The sequence below is a fragment of the Linepithema humile genome, chromosome 1, assembly GCF_040581485.1.
Source record: "Linepithema humile isolate Giens D197 chromosome 1, Lhum_UNIL_v1.0, whole genome shotgun sequence".
Taxonomy (NCBI): domain Eukaryota; kingdom Metazoa; phylum Arthropoda; class Insecta; order Hymenoptera; family Formicidae; genus Linepithema; species Linepithema humile.
The window spans coordinates 30914227-30922404 of record NC_090128.1 but is presented as its reverse complement, the minus strand read 5'-3'; the positions used below and the strand labels follow the sequence as shown (position 1 = coordinate 30922404).

The 8178-nt window shown below is 29.8% G+C and overlaps 1 long non-coding RNA gene across 3 annotated transcripts; it reads right to left on the bottom strand.

The window, feature by feature from the left end:
• Positions 1–1903: 1903 nt before the first annotated feature.
• Positions 1904–5969, bottom strand: LOC136998137 (uncharacterized). 3 transcript variants are annotated; one of them, XR_010888757.1, is made up of 4 exons: positions 4051–5928; positions 3721–3883; positions 2647–2711; positions 1904–2504 (listed from the first exon to the last, which is right to left on the bottom strand). It is a non-coding gene; the product is annotated as an uncharacterized lncRNA (long non-coding RNA). The 3 variants fall into 3 exon arrangements; XR_010888756.1 differs by having other exon boundaries at positions 1904–2711; positions 4051–5924; XR_010888758.1 differs by lacking the exons at positions 1904–2504; positions 2647–2711 and having other exon boundaries at positions 3500–3883; positions 4051–5969.
• Positions 5970–8178: the final 2209 nt, after the last annotated feature.

The following is an 8178-nucleotide window of genomic DNA, read 5'->3' as shown; positions in this document are numbered from 1 at the left end:
AATAAACGAACAAGCCAACTACTATGAGAAGCTGCTAACAGAAGCTAGACCACAGTTCACTAAGGATGGAGTCGAGACTGAGGTGACAAACATCTTAAGTGAACCAATATATGTTTCGATCCAGCAGGTTCGCAGAGCCATCCACTCTATGAAAAACGGTAAAGCACCGGGTCCGGGAGATATAATAGCTGAGTTGATCAAGTACGGAGGAACTTTTCTAGCAGAAAGGATCACGAATTTGTTTAACGGCTGTATTATAAATAAAAGAATTCCCGAGCAATGGAAAATATCGCTTATAATCTCGTTGTACAAAAAAGGGGACAGGAAAGACATGTTTAATTATAGAGGCCTTAGCGTGAACAACACACTTAGTAGGCTCTTTGGTAAAATAATCAAAGCACAGCTAGAGGACCAAATAGGAACCATCGTTAGCGAAGAGCAGAGTGGTTGTACTGCGGGAAGGTCATGCGTAGATAATCTGTTTGTGGTGCAGCAACTGTTGGAAAAGAGAATAGCCAAGAATCTAGAAACGCATATAACCTTTTGTTAAGAATAATGTCATTCCATTACTATGTTTTATGTTTTCTATGACTCTAGATCCGCTTTTGTTTTTCTCTCTCTCTGGTTATGTTGCATGTTGCAAACTACATATTTTTTCTTGAAAGCAACTATGTGTTTTCTTTATACCAATTGATTCGTCTCATTATTTTATGCATAAAAGTATTAAGGTAAGATTCCCAAAAATTGAATATTTTACAAGATATTTTGTATTTTATGTCAAAATACTGTAATTTACAAGCCTCATAACTCAAAAAGTACTTAATAAAAAATAACTTTATTATAGTGTTTTGAAAAGCTCTTGACACCAGCTATTATATTTTGGAATCAGAAATAGGGGTTTTTATTTAAAAAAACAACTCTGACCTTCAAATGACCTTGAAAATCAACTGCGAGGTCAAAGTCAAGGTTACCATCAGATAGATCCCTCGAAATCATGCAAATTTCGTCTGAGCCATTTTTTTGTACAAGCACATCCCTACGTTTTAAAAGGGTGAGACGGGTGGTCTGAAACACCCGGTATATTCAAGACCTTTATAGATCTGGAAAAAGCATACGACTCAGTGCCGAGAGAGAAGTTGTGGCAGGTGCTTAAGGACGTCGGAGTAAAATTCCTACATAATCCAAGTGTTACAGGAGATGTATGCGAATAATAAGGTGTACATTAAAGAAGGGACGAGGCTCTCTAAACCACTAATATCTACTAAAGGATTACGACAGGGATGTAGCGTATCACCCACTCTGTTTAATATTTATCTTGAAGCAGTCCTAAAGAAATGGAAAGCAAGCTGTTGTGGGATGGGCATTCCTGTCCGTACAACTACACTTTTCACGCTGAGCTTTGCTGATGATCAGGTGGTTTTCTCACAGGACAGCTATGACATGGAATTCATGCTCAAAGAACTATATCAACACTACGATCAATGGTGATTACTTGTAAACACCAGGAAAACTGAGTATATGGTAGTTAACTCGGTGGCAAGATTATCTATCTTCATTACGGAGGATTATGCAGTCGGTCAAGTTGACGCTTTTAAGTACCTTGGCGCGGTGATAACTAAGGATGAAGGGATTGATACAACAAACATTAAACGTCGGATTGAGCAGAGCAGGAAAGTGTTGGGATGCCTGAACTCTGTTTGATGGAACAAAAATATTTCTGCCCAGGCTAAAAAACATATTGAACGGTCAATGATAGAGGCGATCTTATGTTATGGATGTGAGGTTTGATCTCTAAATGCAGATATCAGGAGGCGCATTAATGCGGTGAAGATGCACTATCTCAGACGTGGTGCAGGAGTGTCAAGGCTTAGCAAGGTGACGAACGAAGAGGTTCGTAACAGAAAGGAGACAGAAGAGACGATAATGGAAAGGATCGAAAAACGACAACTATGTTGGTTCGGACATCTTCTGCGTATGCCGGAAGATCGATGGCCCCAAAGACTATATATTGTAAAAGGACACCTTCCGGGACAAAAAAGCATGAAAGACCTCGAAAATCTTGGAATGAGGGAATGGGCAATGCTATAAGGGCCCGAAAACTATCGGAAGAAGATGCACAAAATAGGAGAGTGTGGCGATTAGGAACGAGAAAACGGCCGCAGGCTGTATAAGACCCCGTTATATATATATGTTTACAAATTAATGTTTATCTTTTAATTATAAACGCTGTAATAAATTTATAGCCGATTAATTATACATTTTTTATCGGTTCTTTTATTGATAGTAACAAGTGTCAAACTTACATTAGTAATAACGGATAGAAATGGAATCGAGTATGCGGTACCATATGCTTATGTTTCTGACTTGCTGTCCAAATGGTCGTCTGTACATGATCACCAATTTTATTGCATCCAATCTTATCTCGAAAATGTTGTTCAGTAATGCAAAGAATGGCGCCAATGGAAAAGCAGCCACAAACATCGTGACAAATCCGTTTTGTAGCACTACAGAAAAATAAATTATTATTATCAAAACAAAATGTTTAGCCAAATCTTATTATATGCTTGCACAAAATTATATGTTGTTTTGTTTGGCTGTAATTTTAAATTAATATAAAATGTAATATATTACTATTTGCAGCCTTACCCATCTCTAAGTATTTAGGAAAAAAACTTCTGGGTCTCCACTAAACTCATTTGTAATCTCTAATCCTTTGGAAATATTAAAATTTAAATGTCACATATAATAATTCATACTTATTATACAAGATGTTTTAATATTACTGTAAAAAAAAAAATAAAAGATTTATATAAGAAAAAATGATAATGCTATCTTGATGCCTTCTTCAATTAAAGTTATAATTCGTATCGCGATATACAACTTGTATCTTATTGTGAATTAAAAATTATTCGGCCTCATCAAGTATATTGTTCATAATTCTACATTATGCTCAATTTATTTCACTCATTTATTAACTTAAATAAAAATGAACGATAACAAGAATATGTTGATATAATTTCAGTATTTTTAGGTTAGTAAAAATTGGATAAGCTTTTAATTATCAAATATATTTAATATTATTTTCTGTTATTACAATTAGATCAGAGAGGATATTAGATCAGAAGGATGAAAAAAATGCAGACGATTCATCAAAAAAATATTATAATAAATAATACTTTAAATCTTTTTTTAAATTAAATAAAGAAACCACATCATATTTGTTTCCAAATGCCAATTATTTAATAAGGAATTAACTTCTATCATGATTAATCTTGAAAACATGCGTGTTGTCTGATTATATTATATAATACAATTCTCAAACAAATACAACCGGAGAAATTAAGAATTGATATATTTTACTGACAATTAATGTATTACTTTATGGCGATCTCTACAGAAATTATTATAATAAATTCAAGTATAAAGTATGAAAAATGCATAATCAACGAATTTTAGAAGAAAACAAAACAGAAATAAAATATTTATAAATGCATTTAAATAAATCGTCGATAGTTTAATAATTACAGAAAAGTTGATAATTAATTCATAAAATCGTCTCACTTTATAAACTTATAAATATAGTTTTAAATTGAAAACAAAGTACACTTAAACAAAATTTATAAACGCAATTATTAAATTTTAAAAGTGTAACTTTCTTATCTATGTGACACATAGTTTTATAAACATATTTATAATTTATAAACGTAAAACGAATTATACCAGAAGAATTATACGTCCAGAATAATTATACGTAAAAGGACATGCCACTTTTCTCGTGTACTTCAAATTATTTTAATCGTCAAAATTAATAATGCCATTATAGTTGGTTGTGATGCTACTTGAACGTCGTTATCATCGTTCCATTGTCAAACTCTGGATAAACCTATGTATAAATTTTAATATTTATTAAAAAAAATTGTCTGTTCATCGCTCTTCTTATTACATATTTATTAAATTAAATGCGATTTAAAAAAAGTAAAAAATTAATTATACAAAGAAATATTAAGTTACTGATTGTATAACAGTTATATCAATAAAACATATTGTCACCTGTTTTTTTCAGTTTTGTTGGCTTCCTGAGGGTCCAGCTATGTCATGCGTTCTCTTTGCAGTTGTCAGCCTGTCCGGATGTGTAACTGCAATGTGACCATCAAAATACCATAATGGAATGTCAAGAGATATTCTACTGTTGGGACAATTAATACATTGCACCTCAAAATTGCTTCTTCTTGTACAGTATTTCCATTCCCAGCAGTCTTTATTGTAATTCAATGAGAAAACGTGAGGAAAATGGTTATGAAATAAGTGATTTATTAAATCATGCCTAACTGATTTTTTATTAAATGAAAAAGTGAAATCACATAAGTAACATTGTAAGGTAGCTAATGGTAAGTTAAGATACTTGAAATACTCGAACGGCCATTGTTGCCCGTATATTTTTTCGTAATTATTTATTGCCACATGCCTTTCTTTTACGTGTTTAATAAAGTTTTTCGTACTAACGTAACAAGAATGGAAGTTGCAAAATTTGCACTGTGCTTGAAAATTTTTTAAATAGTAATTTTGCTGCAGTTTTTGCGTGCTTTTTTTGAAATATTCCGTTGCACTTCTTCCGGATGACTTTCAATTGTATGATCTGACACATAAGAATAAATATTAATGGTTATGTTTATGCAACAAAGAGTACACTTAAACTCTGCAGTGTCATCAGTTATTTGTATAAAATATTTCATTATCCAATGGTCATTTATGAAATTACGTTCTTTTTCCGAAAAATGCTTCTGTGACAGATGTGTCATTGTAGATTCAGGAGCAATCGGAAATTCACCACACATGAGACATTCTGAATGTAGTTTGTCGTTATTGGAATTATACGAATACTTAAAATATATCCATGGATTTTGATTTTTGTGTTTCTCTTCCCATTTAAATATTGCTTCATGTTCTGTTTTTACATGCATAGAAAACTTTGAACAATCAAAATAATCACTAAATTGATGGTTGCAATTTTGCAATTTGCATTTTACTTGAAAATACGGCATTTTAGTATAATATTGCCACATGTTTTCTTGAACTTCTATAATTTTCAAACTCCTAACGAATTCTGACGAAAAAACAATGTCGCGTGTTTCTTGCTCATATCCTAAGTCTTCCAAATGTTTATTTATATGTATATTTAAGTTTTTATAGAGAAGATTAGAAATTTTGTCGGTACACTCGGTACATTTCACTCGAAAATCACTAACTCTCTTACAATATTTCCATATCCAATCGTAAAATACGTAATTCTTCACTTCGTTAACGTGCTTCTGGTGTAAATGAGATGCTAAAGATACAAAATTAGATTGAAAATTTTCACGACAGAAAAGACATTGTGAGGTGATAGTACCGTTGTACTTGAAACATATCCATGGCCATTCTTGTCTTTCTTTAGTCTTTCTTTGTCTATCTTCGTAGTTGAATATTTTACCATGCACCAAGCGTATATGTCGACGGAAATGTTGAGTGATGTATGTATATTTTCGTCTGCAAAACCTACATTTTGCTTCGTAATCCGACACTTTTTCGTAATATTGCCACACGTTTTCTTTTGTTACAATTTCCCACATTGTGTCCGTTTCTACTTGCAGGACGCAGCTAACTAAATACGGTACGAGAGGACGAAGAAATACGTATGGTTTTCCATTTGAATGTAAATATTGATACGTCAATCGAAACTATGAAGTCCAAGACATGAAGAAGCGCTGTAACATTATCCTCAGTTGGTATAGCAGTTACTATCCCGCGAAAAAGATATCACAGCATATCATTTACACGGATAGTATCTCAAGAAATAATGCAGAATTAATTATTTATATCACTGCTCGGAATTAGTTGAACATTTCAGCCGATTTCCGCGGTATACGCCTCCTTTCCTCTCCTTACCGCGCGCGCTGCAGCCGCTAGGGCCAGCGCCGCCGAGCGTTAGGAGCGGCACTTTCTGATTATGAGTAGGTTCTTCTCCCTATTTATTAAAATTTAAAAAAATTTATTAAAATTTATTAAAAATAAATTTTTATTTTAAAATTTATTAAGTGGAAATATTTCAATAGATTTCCACGTCACCCATGAGGTACTAATGCTGACGCGTTTTTTTTTAAATAGTGGTTTCTATCTACATTATATTGCATCAATTGTTCATTCTCATAAAAGGCTAAAAAAATGTAATTAAAAAAATCTCTTTTATATATTTTTTTTTAAATTAAGAATTTGTTATTTTTATTTTTAATGGAATATGGAATGAGAAAACCACCAAGTTCACGCGCAGCGCGCATACTGCGCGAATATTATACTTCAAAGCAATGAAATTAACATGTAGTTTATTGTAGCAGCGTTAAGTTTTTTTGCGTTTTTTAATAAATATTTTTATTTTTTAAATATTTTTTTATTTTTATTTTTTGTTTCTTTATTTATGTATTTATTTTTTTATAATATATATAGTATATCTAATAATATGTATAGTATATATAGTATAGTATATGTAAAATATGATAAAATATAGTATATAATATAATTAATTATATATAATTATATATATATTATATATATTTTACAGTTTTATGTACAAGAGTTTTATAGAAATAGTGTACAAATTTTTTTATAGTCCTTTAGTTCCACTTGGCCATTTCCTAATATCATATTTTTTTGTAAAAAGTATATAGGATAGTTTTTTTTGAAAATTTTATTATATATACAACAGCTTTTTTTTTAGATATATACGACAGATTTTTTGTGGAAAAGTTCTAAATATGTACGACAATTTTTTTGACAGGTAAACCAATACTGTTTTGTTTTGGTTGTGACAAGAGCGTGTACTTGGCGCCTTTTTTTTACTCTTTTTTAAAAAGGTAATTTTTTGATAGATATTATTTCTTTTTTTTTAGTAATATATATATATATATATATATATATATATATAGTATACATAGAACAGAAAGATTAAATTATAAGCTATTTAATTTTATTTATTTTAGACAAATCATACACTAAAGTCTCTACACAATTGTTACATAAAGCATAGTGATAATTGGTATGATTGTATAAATTTTAATTTTATCATATATATATTCTGTCAAAAAAGCACATGATTCGAGACTTTAGTGTATGATTTGTCTAAAATAAATAAAATTAAATATTAAAGTAAAATTTAATATTTCTGTTCTATGTATACTAAATTAGTTCTAACAATATTTATAATTTTTAGTCAATTTTATTTTGTGTATTACAAGATTTCTTGTCAAGTTTGTGTTTATAATTTTTTTTTCTATGGATAAATAAAATTTAATAATATACCTAAAATATAATATAAACATTTTTTTACGCTTAATTCTCTGCCCATACTGTAATGTAAATAATTTTGTTGTCAACCATAATGTTAACTACAGAAGGCGACTTATGCTTAATTTTTTTAAATATAAAATTTAAAATATAAAATTGACTGAGAATTATAAATATTGTTGAAACTAATATAGGATACTCAGAACAGAAATATTAAACTTTGAGCTGTTTAATTTTATTTATTTTAGACAAATCATACACTAAAGTCTCTAAACAATTGTCACATAAGGCATAGTGATAATTTGTATAATTGTATAAATTTTAATTTTACCATACATTTTGTCAAAAAAGTACATGTTTCGAGACTTTAGTGTATGATTTGTTTAAAATAAATAAAATTAAATAGCTCAAAGTTTAATATTTCTGTTTTGAGTATCCTAAATTAGTTTTAACAATATTTATAATTTCCAGTCAATTTTATATTTTTTTAAATATAGCTTAAATCGCCTTCTGTAGTTAACGCTATGGTTAACAACAAAATTATCCATATCATAATGTGGGTGGAGAATTAAGTGTAAGAGAATGTTCAAATCATATTTTAGATATATTATTGAATTTTATTTATCCATAGAAAAATAAACACAAACTCGACAAAAAATCTTGCAATACACAAAATAAAATTGACTAAAAATGATAAATATTATTAGAACTAATTTAGTATACATAGAACAGAAAGATTAAATTATAAGCTGTTTAATTTTATTTATTTTAGACAAATCATACACTAAAGTCTCTAAACAATTGTCACAAGGCATAGTGATAATTGGTATGATTGTATAAATTTTAATTTTACCATATACA